Here is a 21935-nt window from a genome sequence, read left to right as displayed (position 1 = left end):
AATTGAGGATAAATACTTCCGTTGTGGTGGAAAGGGCCATTGGTCACGTACCTGTCGTACTCCAAGGCACCTAATTGATCTTTATCAAGCATCCTTACAAAAAGATGACAAAGGAAAGGAAACAAATTTGGTTTCAAATGATGAAAATTCCACCACTCATTAATATGTATCTAATTTCTTTAAGAACTCTGAAGGAAATATTGGCTATTTGATCAATGATGGAATAGTTTGATATATGTATGTGTGTGTTAAGTATTTATGTGAATAATTTTACTGTGCATGCACTTCAACTCATTTTATTATTATTATTATTTGTTTTTTGAAGAAAAATGGCAAGGACATATTCTGAAAATATTTGCCTTGCGGATAGTGCAAGTTCACACACTATTCTTAAAAGTACTATATATTTTACCCATCTTGTGCCAAAAGAAGAATATGTTAATACTATTATTGACTCAGACAATGTGATGAAAGGCTCCGTAAGAGCTATAATTTTGTTTTCTAGAGGAACAAAACTTATAATAAATAACGCACTATTGTCTACCAAGTCTCTAAGAAACTTGTTGAGTTTCAAAGATATTCGCCGAGATGGATATCATATTAAGACTATGAATGAGGGAAGTTATGAGTACTTATGTATCACAACTCATGATTTAAATAAAAAGGTTATATTAGAAAAGTTGCCCTCACTTTCATTTGGGTTATATTATACCAAGATTAGTGCAATTGAATCACATGCCATTGTAAACCAGAAGTTTACCAGCCCAAATGAATTCATAACTTGGCATGATAGATTGGGTCATCCGAGAACAACCATGATGAGGAGAATTATTGAAAATTCTCATGGACATTCATTAAAGAACCAGAAGATTCTTAAATCTAGTGAATTTTATTGTGCTGCATGTTCTCAAGAGAAGTTAACTTTAAAACCATCACCAGTAAAGATTAGATTTGAGTCCCCTGAATTCCTAGAAATGATTCAAAGTGATATATGTGGACCTATTCATCCACCATGTGGATCTTTTAGATATTTTATGGTGTTGATAGACGCATCTTCGAGATGGTCACATGTGTGCTTATTATCTTCTCGCAACCTGGCGTTTGCAGATTACTGGCTCAAATTATTCGATTAAAAGTACAATTTCCAAAAAATCAAATCAAAGCAATTCGTCTTGATAATGCTGGTGAATTTACTTCCCAAGTATTTTACGCTTATTGTATGGCTAATGGAATAAGTGTTGAACATCCAGTAACTTATGTTCACACACAAAATGGGTTAGTAGAATCACTTATTAAGCGCCTCCAATTAATTGCTAGACCCTTGCTTCTGAGAACAAATCTCCCAACTTTGGTTTGGGGGCATGCTATTTTACATGCCGCAGCACTTATTCGTTTGAGGTCAACGAGTTACCATCAGTTCTCCCCTATGCAATTAGCTTTTGGCCAGCAGCCAAATGTTTCCCATTTAAGAATATTTGGGTGTGCGATATATGTTCCCATTGCACCACCTAATTGCACCAAAATAGGACCCCAAAGAAAATTGGGGATATATGTTGGATATGATTCTCCCTCTATAGTGAGGTATCTTGAGATACAAACTGGAGATGTATTTAAAGCCCGGTTTACAGATTGTCATTTTGATGAATCAAAATTTTCAACATTTAAGCTTCCTTAAAAGGAACTTAATTAGAATACATCATCGTTGATGCATTTAGATCCTCGATCAGGGCAATGTGAACTAGAAGTTCAAAAGATTATACATTTGTAAAGAATAGCAAATGAATTGCCTGATGCATTTTCCGATACAAAGAGGATAACCAAATCTTATATACCAGCGAAAAATATCCCAATTCGAATTGATGTCCCAGTAGGACAAGTAGCCACTGAAGCAAATTCACGCCAAAAGCGTGACATGGCAGAAAATGTCCCAATTCGAATTGATGTCCCAGTAGGACAAATAGCCACTGAAGCAAATACACGCCAGAAGTGTGGCAGGCCTGTCGGTTCCAAAGACAAAAATCATCGAAAGAGAAAAGAGTTAAATACTATTCCTGTTGAAAAAGACATAGTAAAGACTCCTGTAGTTGTCCAAAATTCTGATATAATGCCAGAAGACGTTCAGGTACCTGAAATTGTGAAAATGACGAGATCTTGATAAATTATGTCTTTACAGGAAAGAAATGGGACTGAAATAAGACAATTGTCAATGAAATATTTGCATATAATGTGGCATTGAATATCATCCATGAAAGTAAGGATCTTGAGCCAAGATCAGTCGAAGAATGTCGACAAAGAAATGATTGGCCAAAATGGAAAGAAGCCATAAAGGCTGAATTAGACTCACTTGCAAAACATGAAGTCTTTGGACCTGTAGTCCGTACACCTGAAGATGTAAAACCTGTTGGATACCGATGGGTATTTGTGAGAAAACGAAATGAGAAAAATGAAGTTGTGCGCTATAAAGCTTAACTTGTGGCACAAGATTTTTCACAAAGGCCCGCTATAGATTATGAAGAAACGTATTCTCTTTTAGTGGATGCGATGACATTGCGTTATTTGGTTAGTTTATCTGCATATCATAAACTGCATATGCATTTAATGGATGTGGTAATAGCCTACTTATACAGATCATTAGATCGGGATATCTATATGAAAGTCCCTAAAGGACTAAAGATATCTAAACCATCCAATGAATATTCGCAAGGGTTATACTCAGTCAAATTGCAAAGATCTTTATATGGTCTGAAACTATCTGGACGAATATGGTATAATCGTCTTACTGAGTATCTGGCCAAAATAAATTCAAGAATGATGATATCTGTCCATGCGTTTTCATAAAGAAATCTGCATCTGGGTTCATTATAATTGCTGTGTACATTGATGATTTAAATATCATTGGAACTCCTCAAGAGATTCCAATAATTATAAAAACTCTAAAAGAAGAGTTTGAGATGAAAGATCTTGGAAGAACTAAATTTTGTCTCGGCCTGCAGATCAATCATATAAAAAATGGGATCTTTATTCATCAAACAACATACACAGATAAAATCTTGAAAATATTTTATATGGATAAGTCACATCCATTAAGTACCCCAATGATAGTAAGATCTTTGGATGTGGAGAAGGATCAATTCCGTCCTAAAGAAGAGAATGAAGATATCCTTGGTCCTGAAGTACCATATCTTAGTGCCATTGGAGCGCTAATGTATCTTGTTAATAATACGCGACCTGACATTTCATTCACGGTGAATTTACTAGCAAGACATAGTTCCTCTCCAACCAGAAGACATTGGAGTGGAATCAAACAGATCTTTTGATATCTTCATGAAACGGTTGATATGGGATTGTTTTATCCCTATGGATCCAAGTCACATTTAGTTGGCTATGCAGATGCTGGATATTTGTCTGATTCACATAAAGAGAGATCTCAAACAGGATACCTATTCACATATGGTGGTACAATTAGATCATGGAGGTCCACGAAATAGACGATTGCAGCAACATCCTCTAATCATGCTGAAATACTAGCAATACATGAAGCTAGTCGCGAGTGTTTTTGGTTGAGGAGTGTGATCCAATATATTCTGTCATCATGTGGACTGATTGATCAGAAGATAGCTCCAACTGTCCTATTTGAAGATAATACAGCATGTATTGCTCAACTTAAAGGCGGATACATCAAAGGTGATAGAACAAAGCATATTTCTCCCAAATTCTTCTTCAGTCATGATCTTTAAAATCAAGGGACAATTGATGTCCAACAGATCCGCTCAAGTGATAATCTGGCAGATTTATTTACGAAGTCACTCCCAAAATCCTCCTTTGAAAGATTGGTACATGAGATTGGGAAGCGCCGATTTCGAGACATTAAATGATGTCGACAAGAGGGGGAGACTGTACTCTTTTTTTCTTGGTCAGATTTTTGTTTCCATTGGATTTTTTTTGATAAGGTTTTTAATGAGGCAGTCCCCATCACAAAGGATGTACTTTTTTTTCCTTCACTAAAGTTTTTTCCTATTGGGTTTTCTTTAGTAAGGTTTTAACGAGGCAATAATCCTAAATGGTTATCAAAGGGGGAGTGTTGTGATAAGTATGAATAATGTGGATGACCATTAATAACGTGGATGACTCAATATTTCTATGGTAGAATACTCATATTACCAAGAGAGCTTCCATTTAATGAAGGTTGAAAATGTGGACCCTATTCATGTATAAAATAGAAGGTTAAGCCTCTGTTGATGACACTACTACAATCAATAAGAATTTTCTCTCTCTATATTCTCCATATACAAAACTCTTCCTCTCTTTCTTTCTTTCATACGCTCATACATATATAAATATATAAGTATCATATTTTATATTGAGATAATAATTATGGTTAATATTATTATCTAATTATATTTATTTACTTTATGTTTGATACCTCTTTCTTATTTATTTATCTATTTATTTTACAACAGTTATAGCATTTGTTAACCAATTTTTATTTTCTTCTTACTCTTTTCTTCTCTCTTTAATAGTAGGAATATGATAGAAAAAATGCTTAATAATATTTAAATTTTTATCAATCGATAATTGAAAAAAAAAATAATCCAAATAGGACAATTATTTTTAGCCAGAATATTGTATCATCAAACATTATCATCAGCATATTATTCTAAAATATATAACATTTTGATATTAAGCATACCGAGGGGATCTATTCTAATATCAGTCTTCATATATTTTTTTAGTATTACTTATAAAAAACACTATATATTAATAATGATATCTATTAACACCTAATGATTAATCATGATAAAATTTATTAATAATTGAAAAAATTGATATCATATCTTTTTAAAGATAAATTATCGATTTAAATTATTTGTCTACCAATATTCTTCAATTATCCTGTTTTGATTTTTTTTTATAAATTGATCTATATAAAAATCATTTTAATTTAAATCAATTTAGTATGCATTTATAATAAATCGTTTTAAGTTAAATTGATTTATTCTTATAATGTAAATCGTTTTAACTTAAATTGGTTTAATAAAAAATTATAAATAAATTTATGTAAAAAATCGATTTATTAGGAACTTCATACTTACGTAATTCGATTTTACTTAAACTGATTTACTAGGAATTTTCACCTCTATTATAAGCACTTTTATAAAGTTTAAAATATTTATTATACAAATAAAATAACACGATCTATTATACAAATAAAATGATACAATTTTTAATATATGTTCTTAATGTATCTCCCCATTTAATAGAAAATATGAGCCTATAAAAATACATTGCATTCTTATGAAGTTTAAAAAAATTTGTTGGCGAATTTAAAAATTGTGCAATTTTATGTGTGTAATAAAAGTTTTGAACTTTATAAAAGAATATATTGGCGGATTTTTTTTCGTCCGACACTAATTATAGGCGAATTTTTTGTCAATTTTTTTAATAAATTTAGCGAAATTATGTTGATGGTTATTGTCGGATTTTAGGTGCTAAGTTACTATCGAATTTATTCGACGGTAATATTTTTTATTTTTTTGACACAGTTAAACCACAATTAATAGACTCTTATTAACAAAATTGTTGGCATAAATTTAAAGTTAACAGAAATTAACAAATTATTTTATTAAAAATTAAATGGTTTGAATATAATAAAATATCACAGATGTAGAATACAATGAATGAAGTAGACAAATAAAAAATGCATAAAATTCTAATCCCTACAGATCCTGGTAATTTTCATCGTCATCATGGTCCCCCTACTGAGGCGGCAGAGTAGGTGTTATAACGACCCACATTTTTAAAAATATAAATATAAATATGTTAAAATTTATTTTTATAAATTGGAGTTCTTTATTTTTAGAAATTACTTTATTATAAGTCATTAAATTAATTTTATAACTATTTGAATTTAATCATATTCATATTCTTATATATATTTTATGATAAAATATTTTACCTAATTAAAATTTTAATTCTAGTAATTTATAAGTAATAAAAATTATATATGTATTTTAATTTAAGTAATTGATATTTTTAATTTAAAAAAAAATAAAATTTAGTTAATATTATTATTATCAAGGTCTAAATCCATCAATATGAATAAATATCAGTACTTTTCAATGAGCTTAGCTTTGCTAATATTTTTATCAAATATCTTTTATCCTTAAATTACTAATATCATTTATATTAGTAAATCATATATATTTTATGTTATATAATAATAATAATAATAATAATAAATAATTTATTATTTATTATTATTATTATTATTATTATTATTATTATTATTTAAGCTTTTTTATTCGTTGGGCCAAAGCCATTAAGGAACAAATGGAAAAGAAAATTGGCCAAAGCCATTGAAGGGATAAAGAAAGAAAATTTGAAACGTGACTTTTCATCCATGAATATATATAACTATGACACATGCCATTTCTCATTTAATCACCAATGATTATTGATTACTCATCATCATACACGCATAGCTTTCATTCTTTAAAGAAAAAAGAAAGCAAAGTGCCGAGGAAGAGAGAAGAGTGATCGGGAGAGAGACAGACCTGTAACCCCACCAAACTTTTGGTTTCGATTTTTTGCGATGCGTAATTCCAATAAAAAAATCTAATTCGATAAAAGTATTCGTATCCTTCTTCTTTACGTGATGGCGTCACTTTTGATCGGTAAAAGTCAGCAGCGACGTAGCTCTCCTACCCTTTGATTTCGGTCAACTGGACTTTTAAGAGGCACAGACGATTCTGAATGTTTTCTTCTTCGGCAGCTCAGTCGAAAGGCTTCTTCGGAACTTCGAGTATTTTGATTTCGTATGAAGGTAGAGTTTTGGTAAATTCTTACCGAATAAATTTGTGTTAGATAAGTAAATAGTTGTTGTGATTGATTATTGATGGAGTTTGATTGACTTTATATTGAATTTTGTTGATATATTGTTATATGTGATTAAGCTTGTGATTTGGTCATGTTTGTGCTGCCGAAACTGTGATAATAAGACTGATTTGGGGTTGTTATTGTGTTAGTTTTTGAATAAAATGGGTGAGCTTTAATAGTCGAGGAATTAAATTAAAAGTTGTGAAAAATTGGTAACCGTAAAACTCAAAAACAGATTAAAATTTAAATATATATTTTAAAAAGAAAATAAAGAGGGTTTCGGTTCTTGGTGAAGAGAAGAATCAGCTAAGAATTATTTTTGAGAAAATATACTTGTATTTTTATGAAAAGATTGGGTTTAATATTATAATTATATAAGTTTTTCGGATAATTTGGATAATAAATAAAGTTCAGAGGTAAAACGGGTATTTTATAAAAACTCAGGGTTATTTATATAAATATGAAACAAAGTGAAGGTTTAAATATAATTTTATAAAATATTGAAGTCAAATATAAAATATTAAAGAAGTCGTGGTTAGAAAGTAATTAATAAAAGTTTGAAAATAAGGTTTTATAAAATAAGTTTTAAGAGTATTATAAATATTATTTTAAATATTTGTTTAAAAGCACTCATTTACATTAGAGTAAATTATTATTACAAATTATTATTTATCAAGATATTATTTTATAAGAATATTTTTGTATGTATTATGAAAAATAAATCAGAAAGTGGTAAACAGACAAATTTTTCTAAAAGTTTTAGAAAGACAAATCTAAACTAAGGATCTCATGATCCCCTCTTCATAAGACATTTAGGGAAAGATGAGGGAAGAGTGTGAAGATAATTTTTTATGTTAAAAGTAAGGAATTAAAAGAATGATGAGAAAAGAAAAGAATATATTAGTTAAAGGGATCTCTGCCATAGGAGAGCAGAGAGCAAAAGATTAAAAGAATCTAAAGAATCTCTGACTCAAGAGAGCAGAGAATAGAAGAGAAAAGAAATAAAGAACGAAAAGAAAAGGAGAGAAGCAGAGATGATTATTACCTGCTGAAAACGAGCAGAGATATGGTGGTGAGTCTACCGAGATTTACTTTCCAGAGATACATCAGTCAATCCAGGGGATGGTCGCACCTGTAAGACAGATGTTGCTTAAAAAGGTTATCGCTACATACATTGGCTAGAGAGAGCGTCACCTGTAAGACAGAGGTTGCTTACAGAGGTTATGTTTGCATACATCGGATCAAGAGAATCGCACTTGTAAGACAGAAATTGCTTATAGAGATTATGACACTGAAAACTAAACTCAGACAAAGGTTGCTGAGTTACGTCGGGAGCAGGTCGAAACCGACAGATGAGCTCATTAACAGCACTAAAGATAGACATGCATCATACTTGTTTGTGCATACTTGTTTGTGATTGTGTAAGACCCAGAACTTTTGAAAAGTCTTATTATGATCAAGTCTCAAATCATATAGTTATTTATAGCCTTAATTTCATAAAATTATTTTATTAAAGACAATTAAGGCAAGTCTTGATTTATGGAATTTGAGAAGAGTTATAGTTATTATCCAATTTTACAATTATTGGATTATTTTCTATATTCAAATTATAAAGTTAGTAATTGTGAAATAATAAGGATTTCTAAATGATTTGGATTAAATAATTAATATTTTAAATATTAATACTACTATTTTGGAAAATAGAGAAATTAATTATATTATTTCTAAATTTCGGATTTAGACATTTTATTGAAAATAAAGTGTGAAACTGATGAGCAAATAGTATTTTTATACACTATTATTATTGGATTAGAATTTATTTCTAATTACTACATTATACCTATTTTTGGGTGAAATTATTGAAATGCCCCTAACACTAACTTTTGAAATGAAACCCTAATCCTTTCCAAACCTAGCCGCCGAAAAACCCTACTCCAGTTGCCCTCTTCTCAGACCCAGCAGCAGTGATACCAACCTTTCCCCTTTCTCAAATTAGTCACAGCAGTAAAGGGGGAAAGGGATGCAGAAGAAAACGGAACCAGAAGAAAGGACGCAGAGCTGCGATCCGAAGAGGAGGTGAACCACGCTGTTGCCTCCGTTCAGCCCGCCGCCACCGCGCCGTCTATGCCGCCGCCTGGGAGAGCAGAGCCGAGGAGGGGAGTGGTCCGCGAGTGCTGGTTGATGTGGGCTTGGGGGCTGCCGTGCCTTCGACGCCATCGCGCCCCGCCGTTGACCCACACCTCGTCGTCGCTCGCGCTGCTGACTAGCTCGCTGCCACCGCTGTGGTGTTCGCGCCGCCGCTTCTATCCTTGCCGTCATCGTCACCATTGACGGAAGAGAGAGAAAGGGCTCACGTCGAAGATTGGAGAGGCATGGTCTGAGCTGTTGCTGCCTCCGTCACGACTAGTCTACCAGCGCCACAGCTGGGGGTCGTCGACGGTCTACGTGCCACCGCTGTGCTCCTTGCTGCAATGCCGCCGATGTGTGCCGGCGAGAGGGAAGCCATCGGGTCATACAGAGGAGAGACAGAGGAACTTGAGGCTGAGCTGGGGTTCAGCCACCATTCCCAGCCGTGCTCGCGTCGCCGGCGCCGCCTCCACCAGAGCTGCCACCGTCAGAAAGGGATTTCGACCGCCGCAAGTGTCGCTGCCAAAAAAGGGAGCTGCGTCTCTGTGTTTCTGGCCGTGGGGAGTGGTTATGTGGCTTTCGGGATCACCGTCGGAGCTTCGGGTTGAGCTTCTGCCACCTGAGACCCTACTGCCGTTGCCATAAAAATTTGCCGGTAAGGGTTTTAATTGTGGTTTCTGTCCTTTTTGAATTCCGAGAATACTATAGTCACTGCGTGTTGGTTTCAGTTGTCGTGATCGGAATTTGTCACCGCTGCTGCTTGAGGTGGCTGCCGGGCTGCCGCTGAACCAGCCCGGAAATCGTCGCTGTTTCGGTTTAGCCATCCTTTCTTAGTTTCGGTAAGTAATTATGTTTCGAAAAACCTCGTGTTAGTATTTGGTTGTGTTGGTTAATGAATATGAGTTTTGATAAAGTGGGGTCGAGTCCTGATTATTATATGTTGCGATTAGTTTTGCTATGGTTATTGCAAAAGTGGCTGGGAGCTGAGGTTTTGGTTGCCATCAGTTTGGTTTGAGGCGAAAAGGACTTGATGAGGCATTTGGGTTATGAATTTGCGTTTTGAGGTAGGGGCGCTTTCCGAAAACTATAGTTTATTATTGGAATTATTATATATGGATACTGATGTGAGAGAATGTGTATTTGGTGATTGTATCGGCCTTATGTATGGTTTGATTTGTCTCGATTGATTATGAACTTTGTTGGTTGGATTGTTGTGTTTTGTGAAACGAAATGCTTTGAAATCGAGTTTAATCCATTGTGAATTGATTTGAGTTGAGTTGATTTTCTTGATAATGTGGAAAGTAGAATGCCATTTTGAATTCAGCATGGTTTACTTTAATTGACTTGGTTTTGATAAATGATTTATTGCTGAACCGATTCTTTAAAGCTTTGGAAAATGAGTTAAATCGGTTGATATTGAGTTGATTTTGAAATGGTTTCCTTGAGATATGCCACTGAGGTGACTGTTGGATTTAGCTTGCTTTTGAATTGATTTTTGGTTTTGAACTGTTGAAAAGGAATGAGAAACGGTTTAGTTGGGACCCAAATCGGGTGGCAAAAGTCCAAGTTTTAGGGGAGGTGCTGCCGAAATTTCTACAAAATCCTAGTCTTGTTTGAAAAGTTATTTAAAAAGGGTTGGATTTGAGAAATTGTGTTATTTGATTTATTAAGAGAATATTTATGTTTTCAAGCTTAATTTATTTAATGAACTTTATGCGTTGAGTTCGGCTTATTTAGAAATAAACTATTTTTACCGTTTGAATCACTAAAGGAAAGAATGATGCTTTAATATTGATTTTAATATAAAAAGGACTTTTAGTGATTTTAAAGGAATCTAGACTTTTGATTGAGTAATTAAGTTTGAGGCATTTTGGAAGAGTTAGAAAAATGGGTTCCAAAAAGAAACCTGAAAATGGTTTGATTCAAATGAACCGGTTCCATTTCAAATGAGTTGATTTTTTGGACCGGATTGGAACTTGTGATTTTATATGGTTCGGTTTCATAATAAAATTCAGTTTTATTTACTTGAGCCGAGAATCTATGATTTTAAGAGTTTCAATGAATTTTAAGGAATTTATATGGATTGACCTTCCCTAAAGACTTGGGACTCTACCAAAAAACTTTTGTTATAAAATCTCATTGTTGGATGGGTGAATTTGAATACTTTGAAATAAATCTTTAACTTGCCATGATTATAGAAGTCTTGGAAAGAGGATGCCGAGAGTGGCATTATTTTTTTAAGGGGAATTTGCCTTGAGTAAAAGTGGCTTATGAGCCTGAGATGATTTGAGAAATGAGATCTTTAAAGCCAAGGCTGAAAAGAGTTGAAATTTGATTTCAAAGTGAAATGACTTGAGAAAAGTGATTTATGGCTTAAATGCCGGTTTTATGAATTTGATGATGTTGAATGGTGGAAGTGCTATTTTGTTACGAGCCAGAATAGCTGTGTATGCTATTGATTTATGGCTGATTGCCAAATGAGTCATGAGCCGTATGACTGACTATGAATTATGAATTTAAGCCGAAGGGCTGTGTTTATTGATAAATTGGTTGGTTCTGGATTGAACCGTGAGCCGGATGGCTGAGATGAATGTTGTATGTGAGTATGCTTGTGCTTCTCTCTGGTTGTAAGGGTGACAGGGCACCGATACCCTCTAATGGCGACAGGACGTAGATACCCTCTAATGGTGACATGGCACATATTCCCTCTAATGATATTAATGCGCAACAGAGAGACTGTGCCTGGGTTAGCTACCGGATACGTCGGGTTGGCTTGGTAACCAACAGATGATATCATCAGCCACTAGGAACAGGCATGCATCATATGCATCTATGTGACATTGTTTGGGTGTTCATATTGTACTTGGTTTGCCTATGTGATTAACTACTAATTGTTCTACTTGCTGTAACTGTTTGTTTGTGTTTGAACCTTCCTACTTGTGTTTGCGACTGAAACTCTGTTGGATTGTGGTGGATTGGTTGCTGTTGGATTGTATGGACCTAGGGCCATGGTTGAAATGAGATGGACCGATGGTTGGTTTCGGTTGTGTTTCTGGTTTGGAGAAATATGAAAGGCTATTTTGGTTCAATATAGATAAACCTTTTTGAAAGGCTTTTGAGTTTTAAGAACTGAACAGTTCCTCTTTTAGAAAAGACTTCCAACTTTAATTTTACTGTAAATCGTTGTTTTTGAAAAGAGGCATAAGATGGTTATTAATCACTGGTACGGTTTATCTTCACGTATCCTATTACAGTAATTCCCAAAAACCCTCTACTGAAAACCCTTTCGAGGATGATGTTCTCACCCCCACATTTTTCCCCTTTCAGGATTTGGGCGCTGAAATCTCGAAGAGTTTATTTATTTGTTGTTGAGATGCTCTGTATTGCTTTAGATTATTATTTTTGTACACTCGCCTTTATCTTGATATATTCTGTAAGAGGGATAGGAATTGTACTGGATAATACTTGTAATATATATATATATATATATATATATATATATATATATATATATATATATATATATATATGTACTCTTTATGAATTTTGTAAGTCGTATGGTATCTATGGATGTATGTTATCGGATGAAAGTATTTTTAGGAGCGGATTCGTGGTTTAAAGTTTTAAACAGGCTCATATTTTAGTATTAAATAGTATAAGTGTTGTCGTAATGTCTGAGCTATCAGAGTCATGCAGCCGAAAGCGTGAGCTTTGGTAGTTAGGGTGTTACATTATGGTATCAGAGCGGTCTTTCCTGTAGAGCCTGAGGAGTAGACCGACTATGCTTCAGTTGCATACTCTGAGCGTTTGTCATGTATTAGGTCTTGTCGAATAACGAGAATTAGAGCTTTATGCACATGACGATCTATTGATTAACGCTGTTAGTCTTGTGTTGCATAATTCTTGGTATTAAGTTTGGCCGGCTTAATACTAGTAAATTATGTATATGAAAGCACTAATGGGTTATCATAGGCGATATACGAGTTTTGAGCAAAGCGAATCGCGGTTTTTGGAAACGTTGGAAACTATTTCTCGAGGCTATTCAGTTGTGTGTCTTGAATTTTGTTCGAGTCGACTTTTTCTTTCGTATCCTAACTTGAAGTTCTTGTTTGCTTGTCCTTTTGAAAAGTAGTTTGATTTTTCAACTCTGTTCCTCCATTCATATGCATTCTTGTTTGATCTTAAGTGCATATGCTTGTTTGAAATCCTTGTTGCATCTGTCTTCCTCTGCTTGAGTTCTTCTTGATTCATGTATTCTTTGATATGGCTTTGAACTTGTCCTATGCGCTGTGCCTTTTAACTCCGGATTCCGAGTTCATTCTTAGAAAAGTTGTTGATTCAGTTTTTTTCTTATTTGACAGTGATCACAGCCGAATTTGAGATTTTTATAAAAAGTGCTGTTGATTAGATATATACTTATCTATATATGGAAACTTTGAGGATTACTTATACGGTTCAACCACTATTTATTTCTAATACCTCGCCTGTGCTTTTACTGTGTTATGGAACTGCACTTGCTTAAAATACGATTTGATTTTCTAATAATTTTACTATAGTTCCAATGGACATCTTCATTTGATTATGTATTTGGGTATTCTTCAAAAATTCTGGAAAGAAAAATTTTTTCACTTTTATCCCGGTTGAGTTTCGTTTGATAACCCACACTTATTTATTTTGATTTGAGTTTGATTTAACATATACCACATTGTTTATGCCCCTATCTGCTCCTCCCTCTCATTTTTAGGGTTTATGAGTTGAAATGCTCACAACTAATGTTTATATATATTGGGTCTTCGATCCACTTGAACCCGGTTCACTTGGTTTAGTTCGTTGGCCCAATTTTAGGTCAAAACCTCTAAGGTTAGAATTTTAAACCGTATTTTAATTATTTCTATCGTTCCAAATTATAAATTCTCATTTCTTAACCTTATTCACTTATAATTAATTTCCTCATTTACAATACCGGACAAATCTCAACTGGTACTACTAATCAAATTTTTAATACGTATTTTTACACAAAAAATTATATTTTCTGATGACTATCAACCGATTACTAATTTACTAAGTCTAAATATCATATTTAAATTATCAAATTTCTATTACTAAATTTTTTAACTATATTCACTCTTATTTAATTTATTATTTAATTAATTATAGTTTGATCGGATTTTACAACAATAGCCGAATCTAAACATCTTGTGATGACTACCAACCGTAGGACAACGTCTGTGTCGGACTACCTTAAAAGATGCTGAATTGCTGACCGACTCTGAATGACACTAGGCACCACAAGAAATTTTAGATAATTAATATGCCCTTTATCCTTAAATAGGTTTATTCTTATCCAATCGGCCATGTAATACCAAACAATATCGAAGTCTTAACAAAGAAAATTACCTTATAACATTCTTTACTCATAACAAAGCTTAAATAGGTTTACTCATAATATTCTTTAACCTTATAAAAAAGATAGAAAAGTAAATAAAATTGATATTCATAGAAACATCATTTATTTATATATATTAAGCTTTTCATTTTCTCTTATTCAAACATGTATTGTAAGGGAACATGTTGCAAACATAGGACTACAAATCCTAACATGGAAGTGAGTGTACACACAGACATTTGTCGCCAACGCAAAATCCACTTGCTGTATTTCCATATTGTTTTTTGCATGAATCTTCGCACTGACGTCCTACACATTGCGCATTTGGGTGTATCTGTGAACAATGGTTTGAGGCTGCCTCTGTTACTTTCATTAGCCTTTCATTCCCTACGTATACACATGGAACACAAAAAATCATTAGTACTGCATAGTTGGATGTACAATCTAAACTAACATAAACAAATAGAAACTTATAATGTGTTTTTTTTTTCAGTTTTAATTAAAAAAAGATTTGTGCTGAAAAATCACTTTTCACCCTATTTTTTATGAATTAATCAGAAGTGAAATACAATCAGTTAGTTTTTGTTTGGGGAAAATAAATCAAAGAGTAAATTCTTATTAATATAAAATCAAATTTTAAATAATTTCAACTGCATGAAAAGAATCAGATTGTAAGATTACTTTTTGATCAATTACCCAAATCAATTTCTTAAGGTTTTTAAATCAAAGACTTTAGTTTTTCAGATTTTAAAATACATAAAATAATTCTTAATATTTATTTTTATTAAATAATATGGTCCTTTTTTATTAGTTATTAACGACTACATGTACAAGTTAACATTTTATGTTAGTAGTTATTATTAGTGAACAACAAAAAGTGACTGTATTATCTAATAGAAATATAGTTCTTTTTTGTTTGTTACTAACGACTACATGTGTAAGTTAACATTCCATGTTAGCAGTTATCGTTAGTGACTAACAAAAAAAAAAAAAAACTATATTATCTAATAAAAATAAATATTTAAAATTATTTTATGTATTTTAAAATTTAAGAGAGTAAAATATCTAATTTTAAAACGTTAAGGATTGATTTGAGTAATTACTCATATTTTTTTGCAAAACATAATCAAACTACAAACACATCGTTAATTCTTTTAACTTTGTTTTGGAAATTCTTTTTCATCTAAAAAAAATAACTTTCTATATATTTTGAAAAAATATATATAAAATATTATATTTTCAAAGAATGAATTTCCATCTTTTTGAAAAAATAATAACAGAGATTTTTTAACAATTTTTAACAATATAAAATATAACATGTAAAATTATTCTCTTAAAAAAAATAAAAGACAAACAATCTTATTTCGTGAAACACGCACATAGAAGATAAGAAAAATTAAACGTGGTCTATTATTAGATAACTTAAACATACCAATGCCAATAGAGAAAACAAGGAGAATAATCAGAACACAATGAAAGGCCTTCATCTTATTAATTAGCTACTTGAAAGCATGAAACAACTTGTAGATGTTTATCTATATATATATATATATATATATATATATATATATATATATATATATATATATATATATATATATATATATATATATATATATATATATATATATATATTATATATATATATATATATATATATATATATAGTAAATCATATACCTTTAATGCCATATTATCTATCTATTATTCTACTATATATATTATTAAAATCAAATTTCTTCGTTGATGTGTCATATTTTGAAGATATTTTTTATTTATTTTATTTATTCATTTTAATATATTAATTAATTAATTTAATAAAAAGAAATATTAAATTATTTAATATTTTTTACTACATTAATTATAATTATTAATTACATTAATTATTTAATTTGACTTGAAATAAATAAATTAATTTATAACATAATTTATATTATTCAATTGAGTCATTTATTTATTATCATATTAGAAATAATATTGAGATTAGAATAATGCTAATCAGCTAATAAAACAATAATTATTAGATTTATTTTCTTTCATAAAATCCTGAAAAAGTTTGATGGATTTATTTATTGTCACGTAAGAATAGCATAAATATGAAACTAAACAACATTATTTAACAGATAATAGCTTGTATCATATCGTGTCCCGTATTATGTCTTATACAATTAGTTTTTTATAGAAAAATAAATCAAATTTTACCTTTTTTTTACATAAATTTTTATAAAATAATAAAAAATTCTTCAAAGAAAGTTTTTCTGTTTTTTATACAAAAATAAAAAGAATATATTCTAAATAAATAATTTTTTAAGTTATTTCAAACGTGAATAAATCAAATTGTAAAATTACCTTTTTAATGATCATAAACAAGCACAAGTGCACAACCTTAAAATGTGTTCCTTATGACATTTTCTGGCACTTTTTTTGGGCTTAAAAAAGATCTTTTTCATGTATTTGCAAAAGATAATTAGATTTTTAGAGAAATAAATTTCCAATTTTATAAGTAAATAAACATAAATCAGTTTCCAATTATTTTTAACAATATAAAAAGTCATTCTTCTTTTTAACAATAAAATTATAAAGTAAATAGTCTCATTTTCGTGTAACAGGATAAGAAAAATTAAACCTTATTTATTAGATAATCAAAACATACCGATGCCAACGGAAAAAATAAAGAGAACAATGAGAACACAAGTAAAGGCTTTCATCTTAATTCTTATTAACTTGAGTAGCCTTCACTCTTCAGGTTTGCCTTGTTAGGTACATGAAACAACTTATACATGTCTATCCATATATATATGCCTTTGATGGCATATTTTATTTACTATAGTATACTAAAATTAATTACATTTTAACAGAATAAGAGGAGGGTACATTCTTGTTATGGTACCTAATTAATTTTATAATTATTCTATTATCAAAGTCAAACCACATAATTACAATTTCTAATAAAAAATATTTATTTAAGAAATTAATAAGTAGAATTTAATTTTAATATACGGATAATATAAAATTTTTTTACATATATATCTAATTACATATCATCATCACTATATCAGCAAAATAACTACTTTCAACAATCACTATAAGAAAATTATTGAATACTATTAGATTTACTAGCAAATTACAAAATAAATCTGACAGTAACATACTTTCCCATCAGATTTAGTGGCAGAATAAACCATACAATATAAATCTTACCGGTAACTAATTACGTCGGATTTATTTTTTTACCGGTAATTAACGTCAGATTATGATTTGAAGACATGAAAATCAGATGTTGCTAAACTTATCCGACAGTAAATTTGGAGCCACATGCACTATGTATTTGCTCTACGTTAGCGTCGAAAAAATTCGACGGTAAATCTTATATATTGTACATTTTTAATTTTAATTAAATTGGTTGATCTTTACCCTTGGATAATTTTGACTAATTGATTCCCTACTCATCCACTTTTCCATGTTCCATCCACATCCAATACCCATCCTTGAACCCATCACGATAGAGTTGAAGTGTTATATCCGAAAGTTCTAACCATTTAATCAGCCGACACTTATAGCACAGACACCTATAGATACACCTTGAGACCTAAACGGTTCCATATTGAAGACATACGCAACACAATCGTCAACCCCCGCAAAAAATTCAGATTTTAACCCCTTCTCCCATCCACCGTTATCGCTATCATTCATTTATAGATGATGACTTGGAATTGTTTTGTAACAAACACACTTGAATTCAACCAACAATACAACTTATTAAAATTTTTATAAAATTTGCTAGAATTTCTTCTATAATTAGAATTTTTCATCAAATCCAACTTTTATTTTTTCACAAACTAAACATGTTTTAAACAATTTAAACGAAAATTCGGTAGAACTTCTCATTAATTTAGAAAAATCCACCAAATAAATTTATCACTTTTTACATAGAAAATAGTTGTAGGGATAATATATTAGAAGAAATAGCATTCAATAAAATATAAAATATTAGTTGTTCTAGTACGCAACCCTTATTACTCCATAATTTTTCGGCAAATAAAGATTTCGAGAAGGCGCCACTATGCAAACATCTCCTACTTTTCTCCTAAAACTCTATCATAGAAAAAGTAAGTTTAACATAAAACATAAACAGCATAGCATGTTAACAGATATAAAACCAACCTGAATACTGCACAAACAACGTACGATCGAAGTTATACAAGTTTAAAAAAAATCCTAAAATAGAAGTAAAGTTAGTAATATCTAAAAACTAATAATCAAAACTTAAAAATCTAATCTAAAAAATTAATAAAGGAAGTGAAATATAAAAATTAATAACCCTAAATATTTATTTACTTTCATCAAAATTAAACATGAAAAATCTGTAATTGATCTTATGTTTTAAACTAAAAACTAATTAGAAATATTATATTACTTTATAATAGAATATAACAAACAATGTTATTCTTTTTTCTATTTATGTTATTAACAAAAAAATTAACAACTTATAATTTAGTAATCATCATTCTAATTACATATTTTCTAACACATAACAAATTAAAATTATATAAATTAGAATTTAAGATTTAACTACTTTAAATTTTTAGTGAGTGCGTTACCTAGAGATAATGATAGCGCAAAAAACTTCTCCGGCATGGTGTGACAACATGTATAGCACAGTGGCAGCTGTAGTGACCAACTTGGATGGCTACATTTATGCATTTAAGGTTTCAGTTTAAAAATTACAAATATAAATTAGGATACAATATGAAAAGGGAGGAAAACAACCTACCAGACAGAAGAAGGTGGCAGCTCTGACAAGCAGTAACGGCAGCGACAAAATTGGCAGTGGCACCACGGCGTTCCACGCGGTGCAAGTTGGTGGTGGCAGTGATCAGTCCATGCGCAGTCTTTGGAGGTTGGTGGTGGTGGCCGATGCTGACAGAGGGCCTGTGTTATGTGGTTTAGCGAGAGAGAGAGAGAGAGAGAGAGAGAGAGAGAGAGAGAGAGAGAGAGAGAGAGAGAGAGAGATATGTCTTCCAAAATAAAGAGGAGAGGATGTGCGATTCCAAATTTAGGGCCAATTTTATCGTCGAATTTTTCGGCGGATCAATCTGACGGTAACCCCATCATGCGTCACAAAAAGCAGCATTCCTTTAAGTGAGATTTGCCGGCATATAAATCTGCCAATACAAAATGCGCCGAATTTCTCATTCTTCTCTCCAAATATTACCGGTGCAATTACCGGTGGAAAATCGAATTCGACAGTAACATTTTTTCCAGATGAATTTATTGCCTAATCCGCTGGTGCTTTCGACGGTAAATTCGTCACTAATATCCAACATTGAATTCGATGGTATTCAGCACTTTTCTTGTAGTGAATCAACACGTGAATGATCATTTAAAAGAACAGACATATAATTAAACGTCGGTATAAAATAATTTACACTGTCAGTACATCAAAATTAAAGTCTTATTAAATATCCTAATGAATTGATTATGGTGAGATAAAAATCCTCTAAAGTAAATAAAATTGTAAAAGAATAAAGTTGTAACACCCTACCATACAGAGTCTTATGCTTAAGTCATAATTCAGAGACGGTAAGGTATTACAACCTCTAAAATAAAAATTTAGTACGTATAGTAGTGTGAATAATTATTATAACTAGGAGCCTTTAAAGAAAAGGGTAAAACAAAATCGCAATTCGAAAACGCAACACTCCGATCGAAAACATAACGAATAAAGGAATAAGCTAACGCGAGATTATATATATACAAAAGAGTGCCAAAAATAGGAATATCAAAACTCAAAATCCGGTTGCGAAGAGAACCGGTTCGAGCATAGAAATATATACATGTAAATATATAAAGCAAGAACCCAAAGAGACAAAAGTACAGAAAAACCTATTCTCCAAAACCACCTCTAAGAGGAGACATCACAGTTTATATTATTTAATGGAGACAAAAGTATCTCAGCAAAACATATAAACCAAAATAGAGTCCCGAGAAACTAAGGATCTTCGCTAATCCAGAAGCCTCCAGCATGCTTCAGTGAGAAGCCTCACGTCCTACATATGAAAACCACAAAATCCCCATGGGTGAGAACAGGAGGTTCTCAGTATGGTAACAGTGCCCACATATCTAACATGTAATGTCCTGGGAAAGCCAAAGGCAATCCTGGAACTTCCAACAGATAATTCAAAGCTTATAAACAGGCTAAATCATAAATGGCAACTGACTAAAGATCTTCAGTCTAACTAATACTTCCTTTTCCAAATTCTTCAGACCTCTCAACCACCAACAGGAGTATAATATGGCAAGCACAGTTATATCAGACATGAGATATACAAATAGGAAATAGATACGGTATTTAGACAATTAGCAAGTATTATGCAGTCAATTAGGCAATCTCAAACAATTCACATAGTATGCATATGATGAATGTCTATCCTAATGGCTGATGATATCATCTGTCGGTTATATAGCCAACCCGACAAGTCCTGGTAGCTAATCATTGAATTATCCCTCTGTCGTGCATCCCCAACTCGAGTTATACTCAACATAATCATGATCATAATCATAATCCATATCCAACACCCTTACTGGTGTATATTCACGGGGGCGAGCTCATCCGGAACATTCACAGTATCTGGCCACATTTACAACATAGGGTCAGTAGAGTATCGAGTCTCCACCTGGAGCACGTGGTGGCTAGTCACTGCTTTCACCTAGAAAAACTCGAATCTCAGATAGTGGAAGTGCAACATTCACATTTCATTCAATAAGCATATATGCAATTATACTCAGCCATAGTCAATAATGGCTCCGCCGTAACTCGGCAATAACTCAGCCATCCGGCTCTTAGTTCAATCCAGAACCAGCCAATCTATCAACAATTACAGCCCTTCGGCTCATGGCACATAAAGCACTTCCACCGCCATCTTCCGTATCTCATACAATCATCCTTGATCATCATTGATCATTAATTTTTCCCTTTCTTCATTCACAAGTTACCACATCCCCTATCTCCTTTCTCATTGCTAGGCATATCATAATGATTTAAGACATAAGGGGTGAGATCGGAGGCTTAGAAGTATGAAATTTGCCTCTTAAAACTCAAAGATCAACTTTGGGATGAAAACATGGTCACGCATACGTGTCGTCTACGCGCACGCGTGGATGGCCAAAAGTTCATCGACGCGTATGCATCAACCACGCGCACGCATGGATGGAAAAACAACCAAGCGTCGCCTACGCGTCAGCCACGCATACGCGTGGGTGCGATTGTACCCCACGCATAACACTGGCACAATTCTCGCACAACTCTCGGGAAATTGGCTGGGCATTTGGTGCTGCGCATCGACGCACACGCATGGATTGTGTATTTTCAAAAAACGACGCGTACGCGTTAGTCACGCCTATGCGTGGGGTGCTTTCTGCTAAAAATTTTTCTAAGTTAAAAGCTGCAGAATTCACATATTCAACCCCAAATCTTCCGACAGGCATAACGTCTTCATTTCATGTCATTTTTCGCCCGTTCTTCAAACATCATGAACATCCCAGA

At 32.3% G+C, this 21935-nt stretch overlaps 2 long non-coding RNA genes across 2 annotated transcripts; one reads left to right on the top strand and one right to left on the bottom strand.

Annotated features, from left to right (window-relative positions):
* The first annotated feature begins 8727 nt into the window (after positions 1-8727).
* On the top strand, positions 8728-13548 carry LOC112797419 (uncharacterized). The gene is made up of 4 exons (XR_003199767.3): positions 8728-9658; positions 9732-9842; positions 9954-10067; positions 12331-13548. It is a non-coding gene; the product is annotated as an uncharacterized lncRNA (long non-coding RNA).
* A 948-nt stretch (positions 13549-14496) lies between these two features.
* LOC112797420 (uncharacterized) lies at positions 14497-17142 on the bottom strand. The gene is made up of 2 exons (XR_003199769.3): positions 17043-17142; positions 14497-14776 (listed from the first exon to the last, which is right to left on the bottom strand). It is a non-coding gene; the product is annotated as an uncharacterized lncRNA (long non-coding RNA).
* Positions 17143-21935: the final 4793 nt, after the last annotated feature.

Source organism: Arachis hypogaea, chromosome 4 (assembly GCF_003086295.3).
Source record: "Arachis hypogaea cultivar Tifrunner chromosome 4, arahy.Tifrunner.gnm2.J5K5, whole genome shotgun sequence".
Classification (NCBI taxonomy): Eukaryota; Viridiplantae; Streptophyta; class Magnoliopsida; order Fabales; family Fabaceae; genus Arachis; species Arachis hypogaea.
Note: the sequence above shows the minus strand (reverse complement) of the source record. Positions and strands in the feature narration are given on the sequence as shown.